This window comes from Carya illinoinensis, chromosome 4, assembly GCF_018687715.1.
Source record: "Carya illinoinensis cultivar Pawnee chromosome 4, C.illinoinensisPawnee_v1, whole genome shotgun sequence".
Taxonomy (NCBI): domain Eukaryota; kingdom Viridiplantae; phylum Streptophyta; class Magnoliopsida; order Fagales; family Juglandaceae; genus Carya; species Carya illinoinensis.
The window spans coordinates 36278048-36296143 of record NC_056755.1 but is presented as its reverse complement, the minus strand read 5'-3'; the positions used below and the strand labels follow the sequence as shown (position 1 = coordinate 36296143).

At 37.6% G+C, this 18096-nt stretch overlaps 1 long non-coding RNA gene across 1 annotated transcript; it reads right to left on the bottom strand.

Moving 5' to 3' along the window:
* Window positions 1–11542: 11542 nt before the first annotated feature.
* Window positions 11543–13641, bottom strand: LOC122308153. Its single transcript, XR_006241936.1, has 5 exons — window positions 13017–13641; window positions 12721–12930; window positions 12503–12604; window positions 11707–11802; window positions 11543–11578 (listed from the first exon to the last, which is right to left on the bottom strand). It is a non-coding gene; the product is annotated as an uncharacterized LOC122308153 (long non-coding RNA).
* Window positions 13642–18096: the final 4455 nt, after the last annotated feature.

The window sequence follows — 18096 nt, the reverse complement described above, 5'->3', positions numbered from 1 at the left end:
CTAGTAGCCATTTCTTCTTCTTGTGGCTACAATGAAACACAAACTATCTCCCTTATTCCTTCTACCAATTCCCTTTCTCCTTCACCCCTCTTTTCCTCTCCCTTCTCTTCATAATTTTTACTTTCTTCTCTACTTTCCTCTTTTTTCATCGCTCCATCTTAATCTTCTCTTACAATTCTAATCAGATTCTCACTTTTTTCTCCCTAACTCACTTCCCTCTGCCTTCGTTCCTCCCCCTCCTTCTCACCCCCATTTTCCCCGTTATGATCCATATTTCCTCCCTCCTTCCCCCACCAACTACCCTCTTCATACCTACTAGCCCCACTGTTAAAGAATTTGTTTCTTTGAAATTGCCTGGCCCTCGTCTATAATCCATATTGTTGTTCTTTTCCTTTTGAACTCTCCCCTTGACTACTACAACCATTGGTCCCATCCATAATACACCCACACGGGAAACATATTTTTGGCAATTTTTCATAGCTAAAAGAGATCTAGAAGCTATTGCCTTTTACCTTCATCATTCTACCCCTTGCTAGCAGTTGAGTCAAATCGAAAAGGATTTGTATCTTAAAAAATTCCCCCAACAACGTCCATCATCTCTCACATCCACCTCCTCTACTTTACCCACCGTACTCCCAATTTGCTCACCTCTCTCTTCTGTCATACACGATAAATGCAGGTTATGAAACCTTACCCAAAAACTTTCAGTATCGAAACTAATGTTTTTGTAAGGGAGTATATCCATCAAACTCCTTCATCACAAGTATCTGGTTGTCAAACAACCATGGTCTCCTTGACCAACTTTTTGTTTCTCGGGTAGATTTTTTAATTCATTGACAAAGGTGTTCAGACTCACCTTAATAAATTGAGTAGCCTTACTTATCCTCTAGATTTTTGCCATCATTGACCCCACCGCTTCTCTACTTTTCATCCTCATCAAGCAGATTTTCCCCATCACAAACCTCTACTCCTTCAACCCTAGTTCACATGGCAAGTCCTCCTCAATTTCTATCACAGCTTCTTCCTCTTCCCATAGCTTAAAACCTTTCCATTTTCCTCTAGATCCTCCATCCTTTAGCAAAAGATACTCCCCTCCGTCACCAGGTTTTCACCCCCCATCATGGCCTTCCATATCCTCTGCCACCTGACGACAATTAACCACCAAAATCTTTCCTAAAATTGACTAGGACCACCTTTTAAATATGATATTCTTGTTATAACCCCCTCGCACTCACACTCACGTACCTCTAGCGCACTGACTCTCACTCCACCCCTTTTCCAGAGAGAAAAGAGAGGAGAATTGTTTTAACTATGCATTTAATTACTTTGATCTAGATACTTGTGTGATATATATTTAGTCATAACCCTCTTAAATTTCTCCATCCTTTGGTATTAACATAAATTACATTGACCAACAAGAGATTGCAATGTGGCAAGTTGATTTTTTTACAAAATAATTTTAATTAAATGTTTATTTAAAAAATAAATATATTTATATAATAAAAAAACTAGTTTTTAAATTTTTAAAAGCTTTTAAAAAAACAAAAAAATTAAAAAATCGAGGTTGCTCTTCATGGTTGGTGGCACCAGCTACCATGCGGTGGCCCGATTTGGCTACCCCATAGTGGATGTCCACCATGGAGTTGGCCTAAATTAAGACTCAAGTAGATCAAGTAGTAGCATGTTCCTCCTACAATTTTTCATACTTAATATGACATTTCCTCACTGGTTTGGATAGGGTTTGGACACGTTTGGTTTGCTTGATTTTGAAAAAAGAAGGAAAAAAAAAACATTTGGGAAAGTTTTTAGATGTAATATTTAATAAGTTTTATAAAATGAGAAAAAAATAGACTGATTATTTTTTAAACTAGTTGTATATTAAACTTTGTGAAAATAAATAATAAATTTGAAATTTTATTTGAATATATATTTTTTAATAATAATTTTCGTGTTGATTTTATGTTTAGATAATGATTAAATAAAATATTTAAATGGCATATTTTTCAGATTTAAAGATATTTAATTTGATTATTGAATAATTTAAAAAAAAAATAAAAGTTTGAAAAAGCCTTTTGCATGTGGGTCATTAACTGATGGGCTACTGTTGGTGACAAATGTCATATTTTCATAAGAAAAAAGCTACTATGCTGCCCAAGACTTACTGCTCTAGTTGACTGCTCGGTAATTTTTTTTTACTTAATGTTTTTTGTTTTTTTTTAAAAAAAAAGAAGAGGAAACGATTTCATTGATGAGATAAATTGGAAGCCATACAAACTTAAATCATCCATGATTGAGTTTGTGACCTCAATAGGACCATCCTCTAACCAGACTTTTTCAGTATTATCTCTAATTGCTAGCTTAACTGTTGTGTGAACAACTATATTAGCATATCTTTATACAAAAGAAAGTTGCCAAGCACGGTTAAGCTCCATCAGCTGCTGCATATCTTGTGTCTCTTGACTGAGCCAAGAGTTATCTTCATTTTTGGAGATGACAACATCAACAGTAGCTTTAGCATCCCCTTCAAAACAAACTTGATTCAGTCCTAGTTCGATGTAGAGTTCCATGGCTCTGTGGAGGGCTGAACGTTCTGCTTGAAAGATAGAAGAAACATGCTCCTTCAAAGCTGTCAAACACACTTGTAGGCCCCCTTCAAAGTCCCTAATGACGATCCCCATTCCCATTCTTCCACTATCTTTGTCGAAAGCTACATCAAAAATTACTTTGAAGTAGGACCACCCAGGTGGTATCCATGACTGACCAGGTCTGCTTTCATGGCTCCCTTCGGCTCCATTAGTGCAATTAAGATTGGCCTCCTTATACATGGAGAGATCTGCTTGAGCCACAACAACAACAGTAGCAGGTTTCTTGAAAGTGTTTTGAAAAACTGAAGCATTCCTCCTAGCCTATAGGTGATAGAAAAAAATGAGGCCAATTCCAGGCTTTCTCGACCCAAATTCATCAACATTTCTGTCCACAGCAACTAAAAATCAGAGAAGTGCCTTGTCCATTTGCTAAAACTGGTGATCTCACCCCATACATCTACTGCAACAAGACATTCCCATAGTACATGCACTGGTGTTTCTATCTCTTTGACACAATTGGGCATAAATTCATCTCAATTATGTTTTTCCTAAACAAGTTATCATTTGTGGGGAGAATATTACTTAGCCATTTCCAGATTAGCAGTTTTACCTTCCCTGAGACTTCTAGATGCCATACTACTTTCCACACCCCATTATCACCCCCACTAGAAGAGGTTTCATCTGCCCTCCTGCTCAGTAGCATAGTTTCCAAGAAGTAAGCACATTTAACAGAGAAGTTATCACTTGTTGAAGCCACCCATATCCGTTTGTCACAAAACCCTCTGCTACTGATTGGTATAGAGCAAATAATCTTTACTTCACTAAAAACTGCTGCCACCATATCTCTCTTCCAGGATATGCTGTCTTCATCAATCAATATTTCCACTCTTGACTCAGGGTCTAAAGTGTTGATGGGAGTTTGAATCTGGTAGGTCACAGGATGAGGTAACCACTTGTCCTTCCATATTTTTATTTTTCTTCCATTCCCTACCCTCCAAAAAATTCCCCCTTTAACTAAGCCCAAACTAGAACATAAGCTTCTCCATATGAAAGAAGGGGAACCTCTCAGTTCAGCATCCATTATATCACTGTCTTGGAAATAGTTTTGTTTAAACACTCGAGTGACCAATGCATTAGGGTCCTTGATCAATCTCCAAACATGCTTGGCTAAGAGAGCTCTACTGAAGCTACTGAGATCCCTAAAGCCCAAGCCCCCTTGATTTTTAATTGAACCCAGAGACTTCCAGGATTTCCAGTGAATGCCTTTCCCTACTCCTTTATGGCACCACCAAAATTTAGCCAAGAGTGATTCAATCTCTTTCAAGAGCAAAACTGGTAGCTTGAAGACACTTATTGAGTAAGCTGGAATTGCCTGCAAGACACTCTTAATCAGGATTTCCTTCCCTGTTGAGGATAAGAACTTTGTTTTCCAGCTGTTGATCCTTTTCCAAATCTTTTCCTTCAAACTTCTTAAAGTATTATACCTAGACCTCCCTACGACAGTAGGGAAGCCAACATATCTATTGTAGTCATTGCACCTCGAGCCATTCACTTGCTGCAGAATAAAGTCCTTTGTTTCCACCATTGTATTTAAGCTGAAAAAGACACTATTTTTTTCTTTCTTTAAAGTTTGACCTGATGCTTCCTCATATTGAACCAAGATGTCAAGAATCAAATACCACTCAACTAGCTTTGCTCTGCAAAAGATTACACAGTCATCAACGAAAAGTAAATGATTAATCCTTAGCCCACCCCTTGTCACTACCACTCCCTTAATAAGGCCGCTCGATTCAGCTTTATACAGAAGAGAACTGAGAGCTTCTGCACAAATTAAAAACAGATAAGGTGACAAAGGATCATCTTGTCTTAATCCTCTTAAGGGGAAAATAACATCCCCTGGAACCTTATTAATGACAACATAGTAAGACACTGACTTGTCACATTCCATCATTAAATCAGTCCATTTCTTGCCAAAGCCAAGCTTGAGCATCAATGCCTCTAGAAAGTCCTATTCAACCCTATCATAGGCTTTTGACATATCTAACTTAATAGCCATAGACCCTTCCTTCCCTTTTTGTTTTGACTACATGGTATGAAGTACCTCATAAGCTACCATAATGTTGTCGGCTATCAATCTATTTGGGATAAAAGCACTTTGATTCCAAGAAATCACCTTATCCAAAAATCATTTCATTCTATTTGCCAACACCTTTGAAATCAGTTTATAGACTACATTGCAAAGAGATATTGGTCTAAATTCATGTGCTAAATTTGGGGAGCTTACATTAGGAATGAAAGCTAAGTGAGTGTGGTTTAAATCCCTTGGCAATTTTCCTATTTTTATGAATTCCAGGACAGCTTGAGTCACTTCTGGGCCCACTATCCTCCAATGTTCTTGATAGAATCTGGAACTAAGCCCATAAGGTCTTGGGGACTTGAAAGGAGACATTTGTTTGAAAGCCACCTCCACTTATTTCACTGTAAAGTCCTTTTCTAATTGTTGTTTCATCTCAGCTATATGCCTTGGTTCTATCCCATGAAGACAATGCTCTATACAGACTAAGCTTGGCTGTGAAGACTGGAAAACTGAAGAAACATATCTCTTAAAACCTGCAACTATTTCATCCTTCTCACTCAATTCTGACCCCTCCATATCAATCACCCTTTTAATGGTATTCTTTTTCCTTCTTTGGTTCATGCATGCATGGTAAAACTTTGTGTTTCTATCTCCCCCTCTCAACCAATGTCTCTTTGCTCTTTGCCTCCACCTTGTGTCTTCTTGGTCCAATACAAAGTCGAGTTCCTGGTGTAACCTTTTTTGTTCTAGCATATTTCCAGGTCCTTCACAACACTGCAGATTACTTAAAAGCTAAGACTTTTCCCTAAAAGCTTTGGTTCTCACCCTAACCAAGTTCCTGTTCCACTATTTAAGCCCCTTTCTTGTTGAGTCTAGCTTACTTATCACCTTATCCAAACCTCTCTCCGTCCCATTTCTGCTTTGCCAGGCTTCAGAAACTACATCACTAGAACCATCCTCCTTATTCCAACTTTCCTTATACTTGAAGAAGGTATGAAAGCTGTGAGATGAGAACCTCTCAATACTGCATTGTAGTAGTATTGGGACAGAACAAATAGCTGGTAAGGTCTCCATAGAAACCTCAAAGTACTTTATTCTCCATGGAGTACTAGTGATAACTTTATCAAGTCTTTCCTTAGTAAAAGTGTCATCTTCATGTTGATTACACAAAGTATACTTATTACCTTTCCAACCCAAGTCAAAAAGGCTTCCCTCCTCTATCATGTTTCTGAACATACACATTAATTTTTCACTTCTAGGATTCCGCCCCACCTTTTCTTCCTTTAAGTGCACGTCATTAAAAACTCCTATAACTCCCCATCCCCCCTTCTCAGGCTTGAAGGATGAAAGTAACTACCAAGTCTGCCTTCTTAAGTTAGAGACTGGGTGCTCGCCTATAAAAATAGGTCAGAAGCCATTAAAATTACATTGCTCATCATTCACCATTCCATTAATGTGATGGTTTGAGAAATTGACCAAGTCCAAAATGTCCTTCTATTTCCATAAGAGCATAAGCCCTCCACTCCTCCCTACCACCTTAACTACTATACAACCATCAAATTTGAGTTTCTTAGCAGCACTGTGGGCTTTAACATAAGACAGTTTAGTCTCCATGAGAAAGACCACATTGGGCATCTTCTCCTTTACTAACAAGTAAAGGCTTTGAACTGTTTGAGGATCCCCAAGCCCCAGACAGTTCCAGCTGAGGATCCTCATATCTCCTGGTGGGGCTGACTCGTAGCCGCTGCCAATTCTGAGGATTGATCACAGTCATTCAACTTATCAACAATAGGCGATTTTCTGGGTTTTTTTTAAAGGAATAGAGCTATCATCTTTTACCTGTACATTGCATTTTTCCCCATGAGACCTAGTGGGGACAAAGAGGCCAGCAGGTTTCTCTTGGGCACGAGCATGGCATTTCCATCTGCATCCTTCCCCTTGCCTCAACAAAGTTAGAGTAGAGATCAGCTTCTCGACCTTTCTAGTTACAGACTCACTAGCTGTTAGAAAAATAGGATCCAGGCCCTTGGGCCCCCGAAGTTCAGGGGATAGCCCTGATGCACAGAAAGGCGCATTTCGTTCCCCTGGCCCAGTAGTTGTCTTAAAAACAAACTCCTGCCTAAAATTCTCCTGTAAATTTTTTGGTAGTACTTTCTCCCCTAAGGTAGAGGTTATATCCACTTTTGTCACTTTCATTCTTTCCTCTAAACCCACTGCAAATTGTCCCTGGTAATCATTTGCTAGATTGCCTCTCTTTTTAACGGAAAGTGGAAAAGTAGTACTGGCCTGCCCCTTGTCCAGACCTTTTGCAAGCTGCCCTTTTGCCAGATTGCTTTCGGAAGCCTCCGAATCCACCTACCCACCTTCTAACCCCGTTACCTTTCCCCCCTCTCCACTACCATATCTAGACAAAAAGACCCCGCTCCTAGGATTTCCTTTAGCACGAAGCCAGTGCCTGAGCTGTGAGTATAATACAGCACCTTCTTTCCCTTGACCGAACTCGGTTGGATTGACACCACTAATCTACATGCAGGATCCAACCACACTAAAAGCAGATATTGGGTAATTGTTCCTAACGAAAGTGAACCCAGTGCTTTGAATCCTGAACATTAATGAATTGGCCCCTAGCAATGGCCTTATTCAGTAATAATTCAACCTTGATACGTAGGCACCTCCCCACCCTATGCCATCATACAACGTCAACTTATATGACCCATCCCACAAAACTTCCAATCTGGTTGCCCCATTCTATAGACATGCAACCGAGGGGCAGGTTGTGCATACAAAAAACTTCACGATCAAAAGCTATTTTTCCTAGTCGCATGATTTCATCATAAGGCAAAAACAGGAACAATGTGTTATCAAATAAGCATGGTTTACCTTCCAGGATTCTATACATATCAACATGTGTCCCAAATGTAATAACAAAAGTATTCTTGTCAACTTCTTGGATGGAAGCCCTCTTGCTGATCCTCCATATTTTTTGTGATATCCCATTTTTATATATATTTTTATTGAATGATTTTTAAAAAATTATTATAACTAGTAGTTTCCTTATTTTAAATTAAAGGAAATTTTTGGGGTATTATTTTTTGATTTTTAAGTGGTGAAATTATTTTAATATGCTTTCTTGTCATTTATTATTATTTTGTATTTAAATTGCTTTTTAATTTTAATTAGTTTATTTTTGAGCTTTAAAATTATTGTATTGGTGGATTTTATCATTTTATTTTATATAGTCACTACGTTTAAATTATTTTATTTAATTTGTTGTTTTAAAAATAATTTTCGTTAAATCAGTTTAGTGACCCAAGTTGTGAGGGTTGGACCTCATTTATTTCCCTTCTTTTTTTTCTCTCCTCTTTTTCCTATCTCTTTTTCTTCTTTCTTTTTTCTTTTTCTTCTTTCTTTTTCTTTTCTTCCCTGCTCTTCTCTCTCCCCGCACACGACATCCCTCTCTCTCTCTCTATGCTTGTTTCCTTCATCCGCCATAGCCACTGCTACTCGCCAGCGTGGTCAACACCGCCCACCCGACTTGATTCCCCTCCAACCGGTGAACACCCCCCTCCATTTTTAGATCACCCAGTGCCGCTGTTAGGCACCACGCACGGTTGGAAGCAGCGGCCTATTTTTCTTCCAGCTTCGCAGTGCACCGCCCATTGCCGTCGTCGTGCGTCGGGACCTCACCCCTCTATTTTCAGCCCCTCTCATGCCACGTAGCTCCTCCACGCAGGGCTTCAAGCCACATGGTTTTGTGCTCTCCGTGCCGCCGTGCCTTCACCGTCGGCCACCACTTCTTCACCACAGCATCATCAGCCCTCTAGCAACCCAAACCACTCATTCCCAGCTCTGATCCGTCACTTGTGAAGCTCAACCAATCTACTTTCCATTTTGGGCTTTTTGACCTTCCATTGCCATTTGTTTTGCCACCCATAGCTAACCATCACTTCCATTAGCTTCACCAGTACCCCTACGCCCTACCCTAGCCCTAATCTTTGTTTGATCCCATTCAAATTTGGGTATTTTGTGACCCACGGCCACAGTGCATTTTGCACTGTGACATTGCCTTTCTGCCACGTTTTGAAGCTTATTGATCATTCGGAAGTTATTTTATAGCGTTGCAAGTATTTTTCAAACGATCTTTAAGGTTTAAATATATTTTTCCATTAACAATACTTGTGATTGGTTGATTGTGCCGGACTAAGTACGAGGAGTATGAGGGTTAGTTGGATTGGATGACAGAGTTGTGTTTATGATTGATTGATGTTGGGATTGGTTGTTGTTGGATATTTTTGTATCCTATCATATGCATTGCATAGTGCATGCATGTTCATGTTTGTAAAATGAAAGCTGGGTTTTCATGTAATTGCATATGTGTTCTTGTGTATATTTGAAAATGGGGTTTTCAAGTGAGAAATGATTTTTGGGTGTGTTTGAAATGATTGGATTGAACGGCTTGAGTCAGAGGTACTATAGGGATGGTGGTAGAGTCCGGCCTGCAATTCCTGCCTACAGTGCTCTGATAATTGGTTATTGGGCCATTTTCGGAAAAAAAAAAAAATGGTGGTTGTTTTAATGGACTGAAAATGTTTTGGGTCAAAATGGTATTTTGGTGTGCGTGAAAAATTGGTTATTTTTGGAAATGATGATTGTTGGGTCTCATGCATATGGCTTCACGTTCGTGCATATTGTTGTAACTTTAATGCATTTTTATCTTGTGGGCTGTTTGGATTATTACTTATCTCTAATACCGTTTCTTAGTACTGTAGACTTTTTGTGATGAGGAGGCCAAGCCTAAGGATGTGGCTCTGCCGGAGGATTTATTGGGTGCCTCTTGCTTGTATATGTTGGAAATTATTTTCCTATTTTTAAATTATGTATTTTGGTTTTTATGATGCTATTACTGGTTAATTGTAATATTTTTGTTACACTTATGTTTAAGCAAATTTGTATTTAAAGCAAATTCTGGTACTTAGTCGACTGACCTTAATTATTCCGTTGCGTTCTTTGTTGTACACGTGTTGCATGTACACACACTTAACACGTGGCGATGGAATGCATGACCCATGTTGCCATCATCCTGGTGGATACCTCAATTCCCTAGTTTCCATACATGGGGGTCCGGGGCATCACATTTTTGCCATTGTGTTACTAATCAGGTCCTTCCCCACCGCACGGTCTGAGCAAACCTTCCCAATTAAGCTTTTTTCTCCTTTTCGTCATGTTTCCTCATTCCCGCTTCTATCGACTTCCAACATCGCATCCTCCTTCTCTATCAACCTGAACTTCCTCCGCATGTCCTCCAGACCTTCCGTCCTAGTTCCCTCCCCACTCTGCATTGTAAACCTTTGACTACGTGAATGACACTCCCTCAGCACCTCTGGTTTCGAAGATAGAGAGGAGACTTTTGTTGCTTTTAACCCTCTACCATTTTTTTTTTACTTAATGTTTAAGAAAGTGACTTTAAATGTATTGGTGTATTTTTTATAAGAAAAAATATTTAAATATATTAAAAAATATGAAAAAAAATTAAAAAGAAAAGTTTAAAAGTGTGCTAGCGGTAACAACGAGTCATAATGCCATGATAGCATTGAGAAATAGGCAAATACGTCTTTGTATTTTTATTTGTGATAAGAGAAATGATTTATGTCCCGTTGTGTCCCGATACAAATTTTTTATTTTTATTTTTTTATACTTAGTGATTAAGGAAGTGTTTTTTAGTAATTTTGTGAATTTCTTTTTTTTTTTAATTTAAAAATATAAAAAATGAATGAAAAAAATTCACAATATATATATATATATTTTTCAAGACCGAGGTCGTGCTACATCCTCAGTGGATGTAGCACTGCTCGTGTAATAATCATATCGACTTTTCTAAGAGTTTTGCTACGTACAAGCAAAGTCGCATACTAATCTACATATTAATACTGAGTCTTTTATATTCAAAATTTAAATTAACAATGTTTTCATTAAAATCTACCTTTTGACCAATTACATTAGATTGGTGCACACATTAGTACACAGTTATGCTTGTAACTAGATTTTTCTTTGATTTGACGATTGAACGTTCCATCATTTAATGTGTGTTTTTCTCATCTCTCTCTAATTTTCATTTAGGAATGTTCAACTAGATTAGATTTTTTTTTTTTTAATTTTTTTATCATCCAATTCAAAATTAAGAAATCTCTGTCTGGATTGGATCCTGGTAGGTAGAGTATTATTCTATCCACTCGAATGCGGTTACGGATCTAGTTATTTAGCTAATTAATCTGTAATCGGATCTTTTATTCATTTTTTTAAAGCTATTAAATTCCTTCAAAAATTCCCACCTAACTACCAAAAATTCCCAAAAAGGGACATCCACAAGCTGCATGCAGCTCATGGAGTCGACCAAGGAGTGGGTGAGATTGAATCTAAGGAAGCCAGCTCCTCAAATTCTTATGTTGGCTACCCATGCGATTTAGACCACAGTTGCCTCTACTTTTCAGACCACAGCTGCCTTTGCAATTTAGCCCATGGCTGCCTCACAATTTGAGTCCACGGCTGCCTCTATTGCATTTCTAAGCACGACTGCCTTTCCGATATTAAGGACATCAATAATTTTTCAGTTTGACGTTGCTTCTCCATCATCTTCTTCTCAGATTCACGTTGCCTCTCCATCATCTTCCTCATATCTTCCCGTACAGCCTCTAGTTCATGCTTGTGAGTTTGACCATCTTTCTTATGTCGTTCTACCAATTCTGCATACTCCTTATCTCGTATACGATCATTTTCTCTTGTAGAGTGGAATTACCATTTCTCCTAACCCTCGTGCATATCCTACTCTTTGGCCAAGTACCGACCTAAATATTTCTTTCCCTGCTTCATCCGTCCGTTTTTCAAGCTCTAATGTATCCATTCTACTGGTCATCTTGTTCTGTAACAACATTAAAACACGCATGGGTATGTACATTCTATTCCCATATTCACAGTAACACCATTATTTTAGTAAGTATACAAGATATGAAACATTACATCCATCTCTGAAAACAGTATGTTACTCACATAATTATGTTCCGTTGCTGGTGTCACAAACTTCTCTTTCTTCTTTGACCAGCGAGTGTGTCGATAGAAGTCCACTACGTTGGTCTTGTCTACTCGCTGGATAGTGTGTAGCATGGAAATTGTAGACAAATGAGTAACACACATAACAAAAACTGTAGTGAATATTTCTTTAACTACACAATCTAGCCACACATGATAATAGGTGAAATTACATGTGCTAACATAAAAAAGCAGAATGAATAAACATGTGACAAAGATAGGCAACTTCCAGCCTTGCTACATATAAATTGAACTGTGGCAAATAATCTGAGACATTTGCACAAAGATCATTTAAATAAAGGTTGATATGTGATCGTGAAAGTTTTGTGTTACTACAGGGCATACATTTGGGGGTATCTTTTTATGTAAAACCAACTGATCATGTGCATAACCGATGGAAACACAAAATGTCCGGGACAACCATCAACATGAAGATTAGTTTATAGAAGAGAAAAGGAATATCAAGTGTGAGCAAAATGCACAGGATGCAAATAAAGTACAGATATGATTATACATTCCAGACCTATGCAACTTAGATGATTGGAATGCAATTTGGTGAACATGATAATCAGTGGATTGATATAAAGAAAATTGGAGATTGAATTCAAACAACTATTGACATGAAAAAGAAATATTGGACCAAAAATATGAACAGCATCAATGCATTCATAAGTAATAAATGTGATTTATTAATTCAATCAACGGAAGAAATATTGCTGCTATTGCTTTTTCCTTCTGACTTATATAAATTATTTACCTTTTCTTTGAGTACCCTAACAAATGACTTACACCCCGATGTACGTCATTTACGATTAACTTCGAGTTTCTTGAGACTCTCTCTATTTCTAGCTGACATTTTCTGCCATGATAATGCCAATGTTAGTTATATTCTTAGAGTGATTAGCATAAGAATAGAACTTATGTCTAAACTCAACATATACATGTATAGATTCACAAATTAGTTTTAATGGATACCTTGAAAGAATCACTTCCCCATCTCTCACAAAGTTTAGTCCATACTATTGGGTTGACCATACTAGTCTCGGAAGCCAATGCTTCCTCATGAGTGGCAAACTTCATATACTTCTTGTGCAAATCATGGTGATAAGCGTTAAAACGCTTACGTAGGGCTTTCCAAACAACCATTTGATGATTGTTCTTCTCCCAATCCAATTCAAAGTCACCCTACACACTTGAGTTTGTTAGTAGCATACTTGCATTTCTATATTCATCAAGTAAGGAATTTAGAATGCATGTATTAGCTGTCTTACCCAGATGCGCTCCATCAACTCATCCTTCTCGGGCTTGGGTACATCCGTCCACCTTGCATGACTCATGTCTGCATGGTGTTTCAATAACCATGTTATCCTTGTTGTGAACATACAGGCATTAGAACAACATGGTGCCATCTCCCCATCATTGATCTTCAAATGTATTGGCCCGTGCTTACAAAACTTCTCGAACTCAGTGCAGTTGGCTGGGCCACGTCTACGTTTCTTCTGTGCCGGGGTAGGTACTAATACTGTTACATCCTCTGTGGCAGCATCCCCTAAACAACCAGCCAGATGCTTCCAACTAAAGCTTAACTTGTAAACTTATCTTAAGTGGTGGCCAATTAACGTAAAACATTAATGAAATAGCCTAGAAATACTCATCATTTTTATTACCATTGTTAGCAGTTGTAATCACTGGTCTTGGGATCAAATAAGGACAGGAAGTCTCCTCCTCTATGGTTGGAGATTCTGTAGGAAGATTAAAGGTTGGCCCCACAACTGGCTCTAGGGTGCATTCCCTCAGGATTGCACCGCGTGGTCAGCATTGAAATCCAGGGGGGTCCGCTCCGTTTAGGACGCACTCCCCTTCCTCTCCCCCATCCTCGGACACTTTGCCTCATTTGTTGACCTGAGAAAAACATATATTTGCAATTATATGCAGCGATGTATGGACAGGCATGGATTGTTAACGTAAAATTCAACCAACCCCACTCATACAACAATTGGTAAATCTAGTGGTATAGAGGAAAAATCAATGTGTTATTGAAATTTTACCTTCTTCACCCATGTTGGTCCTCATTTGCCTCACTTTCCTCGCAAATTTGTGGCCTTAAGTAAAGCACGAGATCGATTGTATGTGAAAGTGTTTTTTTACAATTTCAATATGCTTTCCATTGTGGCTCCTCGTCCTACACTAGAGCAACATTAGTTTTATATTGTAGATTGAATGTCATATCTATTCAAATAAACTGTAAGCAATTTTAAACCATGAGGCTAGGTACACACATGGCACATAAATTTAAAGTATTGCCTTACACATGGCACAAATGTGGACATTATTCACCATCTTCATTTTGTATGCTTAGTAATCATGTCATTGTTGGTGTAGAACTTTGAACTCAAATCAAATACTACCAAATCTTAATGACCAATACGATCAATTTAGGGAAGAGTCTATCGTTTTAATGCATTCCAACATAAAACACAGACTGTCAAAAACAAAATACCATTGGCAAGTTAAAATGCATATAATGCACCATAGTGATGAGAAATACAGACCCTTTTATCTTTAAAATCACTAATTGTAAATGGACTTCCTTCATAGAATTTGATGTGTAAACGCATTGGGAAAAAAACATTTGGAGTGTCAAAGCAATTTTTTTTTTTTAATGTTCTGTAATGGACAAAATAACCATCAAAAGTGATATTTGGAACTATAAATATAACCAACATTAATTCTTCCTGACTAACTACCTTACTGTGGGCTTAACTCAAAAGTAATTTCCACATGCATATCACCTATACAACCATGCATGCAGATTTTGAGGAAATGATGATGTAAAAGAATCCATGTGCATTTTCTAACCTAATAGAGCTTATCACCACGAAATAAGCTTCGAACGTTCAGCAAAAAATAAAAAAATAAATGGGGCAAACCCATCAATATATGAGTACTGTCTAGACTAAGAAGGAAGAATAACAAAATTAAAGCTTTGCAAGAAATCAGGAAACCACGTGTGCTACATACCTTTAACCAGACTTTATTTGCAATGCAAGAAAGGGATATTATATGAAGTGCACAAGCCAACTCATCCACCAACTAACCCAGGTAGTAGTGCAAAATCACCTAGAAAGAATTGCTACCAGGCTACTCTTATGGTGAATCCTTCTGATTGCTGAAAGGAAGGAAGATTTTGAAGGTATCAGTGACCTATAATTAGCTAGAATAACTTCAATGCTTTGCTGGAGTGGCTGGTGATGTAGTGAGAGATTTCCTTCATTGCTGATATATCGAAGATAAGAGGTGAAATTGTAAAATTGGAGATACTGCATGCAGATAACAAAGTTGGGGGTTTTTAACTTTTAAACTTTTTGATTTTTTTATGGGATGGGTGCAAATCATTGAGCTATGTATGTAAATTACAGTTATACCCTTAAAAGCAGTAAAATTTTACAAGTCTCCCACCTTTGATATGCACCATCCTTATATCTTTCCTCTTTTATAATACATTTTCCCCCAACACATTTTTAAATGTTTAAATAACCTGTTGTGAATTTTACTTAAATCTGAAATTTCAATAATTATATAGAAAATTAAAATTGACCATTTTCAATCAAATTGTGGAATCTACATAAATATGAAGTATATTATTAAAACTTATGACTCCATGCTCTAGTTCAACTTTTGGAATCAAGTGTAATAGAAATTGTAATATCAAGTAAATTAATCTGAAAAGTTCATTTCAATCACTTTATAAAAGACACCAAATGGCAAAATCCAAAAAAGCATTGGTGTGTTTGAAAATTCAGCTCTAGACCAATTTGTCCATGATGCCAAAAAATAATTTAAAATGGTTGGCACACCATGGAGGGTACAGCAATATTATAACATATGTGCAACTCCTGAAATGCAGCAAGCCTATGTTTATCCAACTCACCCTTCTTTAACACTTCCATGTGTGAGGTAAATTACGATAGCTGCACTAAAGTTAATAGAAGTAAGTTAAATGAATTTAGTTTCCAATAAACCACAAAATCAATAGTAAGTGAGGTGTATTTTCCAAACAATTGTCTGGCTATTTTTCAGGAAAACACATTGCTTTGTAAACCTGCTTGATGAACTTCCATTTGCAATAGGAAAAAGGATGGCTTGAGTAACCATCAATATTGTTTGCACCAGCATTCCAAGTAATTACGAACATACTTTATAGTTGTTTCTATATACCATTTTGCAACCTGCTTCTAATCTCAACCATCATGTCCTATACACACTATTAATTTTGTTCATGGAATTGCACCATGATTGGAGGCCATTTTCATTTTCTATGAAAATCAACAACCTTATGCTATATACCAGTAAGTTGCAATTTTATATCCGTAAATATTATGTCCTCTTAATAGAAAGGTTGTGCGGTCATTAGCCATTTATGTATTCTAATTAAGATAGGCATTTTTTTAAGATTTTGGGAGGGGGGTAGGGGCAACATCACTAAATATTTATTATTTTGTTAGATTCAAGCTAGACGTTATAATTTCTGGACGGAGGGCTCCCACCAGCATCAACGAATTGTCCCCAACACATATGAGGCACAACCATTTGGATGCCTAGTTGTGGCCTGCATAAATATATGAGCATTAATATGTTGGTAGATTAATTCATAAAGCTACACAAACAAAAAGAACAATTACCACATTGTTAATGTAGCCAAATTACTGCAAGATTGACTACGATTGATAGGTTAATTCATAAAGCTACACAAACAAAAGAACAATTACCACATTGTTAACGTAGCCAAATTACTGCAAGATTGACTACGATTGATAGGTCCAGCATTTTCCCAACATCACTGCACATGAATAAATAAATCTAGCATGCATCAGTTAAGAGGACTCGCAGCTAATCACATAGGAACAAACACTATCTTAATTGTTAGTGACTTGTGATATACATATGTATTTGACTGAAGGCAAGATGCTCCATGTAACCTTCATTAGAGTCAGATTATTATATAAATTCTCAAGACATTATCACTAAATAAGTCTACTCTGAGACGGGATCGAACTCTATTATAAAACCATGCTCCTCAGAACCTTCCTTGTCACCATAACCATCACTTGATCTAGAGCCAAGTTCAGCATTGTTCATAAAATCCTCAAGTCCTGCGTTATCTATACGACCTGCTTCTCATGCATCAACACACTTGGGTTCAATATCATTCCTACTCAGTGGAGTTGGGACAAGCACATCATGACCCTGGACAGGTGCGTAATGATGCGATGATTCATTCTCTTGATAGGCATCAGCGTCACTTAACTCATTCACATCTTTTTCTTCTACCACCATTGTTATTAGTGGAATATCATATACATTTCTGCACTACATGCCAATTACCTTTGACCCGTTCATCTTTTATGTAAAAGCATTGGGAAGCCTGGCATGCTAGGATGAAGGTTTTATCCTTATATCAAGTTCGGTCCATGTTGACACTGATTATATGATCATCCACTCATACCCCTCATCTTCGATCACCAACATCAAACCATTCACATCTGAATAGGTACAAACGTCGTCAGCCCATGTAGTGTATCTCCAAGATATCATGAACCACACCATAGAAGTCTACATTATTAGATTGATTGTCACCAGTTACAAAACCCCTAAATTTTGTTTGTGTCTCTGACTTCACGCTGCTTTGTGTGGAACCGTTTTCCATTTATAATACAACCAGCATATGATGCAACCCAACTTTCAGGACCACAGGCTAGTGCGTATAAATCAGCAGACACATCAAGTGGATTGAGGTTACATTGGCCTATAACCTATTACAATATTGGAAAATTGTAAGAGAAAGATAACTAGTTCTATAGTGATCACTATTTAAGGAAATTGTAAATGTGACAAAAATACCCATAGGCACAGAAGAAAGCTTACACGCGTCTTGAACCATAGTTCGAAGTCCTTCTTATGTGTGTGATCAACTGGAGTTGGGTTCGTCCGCTAACACATTTCATGATGTTATCTGCAGACAAATCACGATGTGGCCAAATTGGTAAAATCAGGTAGTGGATAATATGCATAGGCATTGTAGGTAGTGGTAAAGCTCAACAGAAAGTAAATAAAGAACATAGATAATAGGTGTACATACTGTAGGTAGTACACTATCATTGTGCAGATGTTAAGCACGTACCACCTGGCTGAGGCAAGGAGTTCATGATCTAAAGGGATATTAGAGGCAACTCCAAAAGGATGAACTTTCTGGTTGAAAATGGCAAATCCATCCATTGTCTCCTCTTTTGAACTGTCAACATTCCAATCCGCTCGATTGAACTTCATCTCAACATCTTCTAATACATTGAG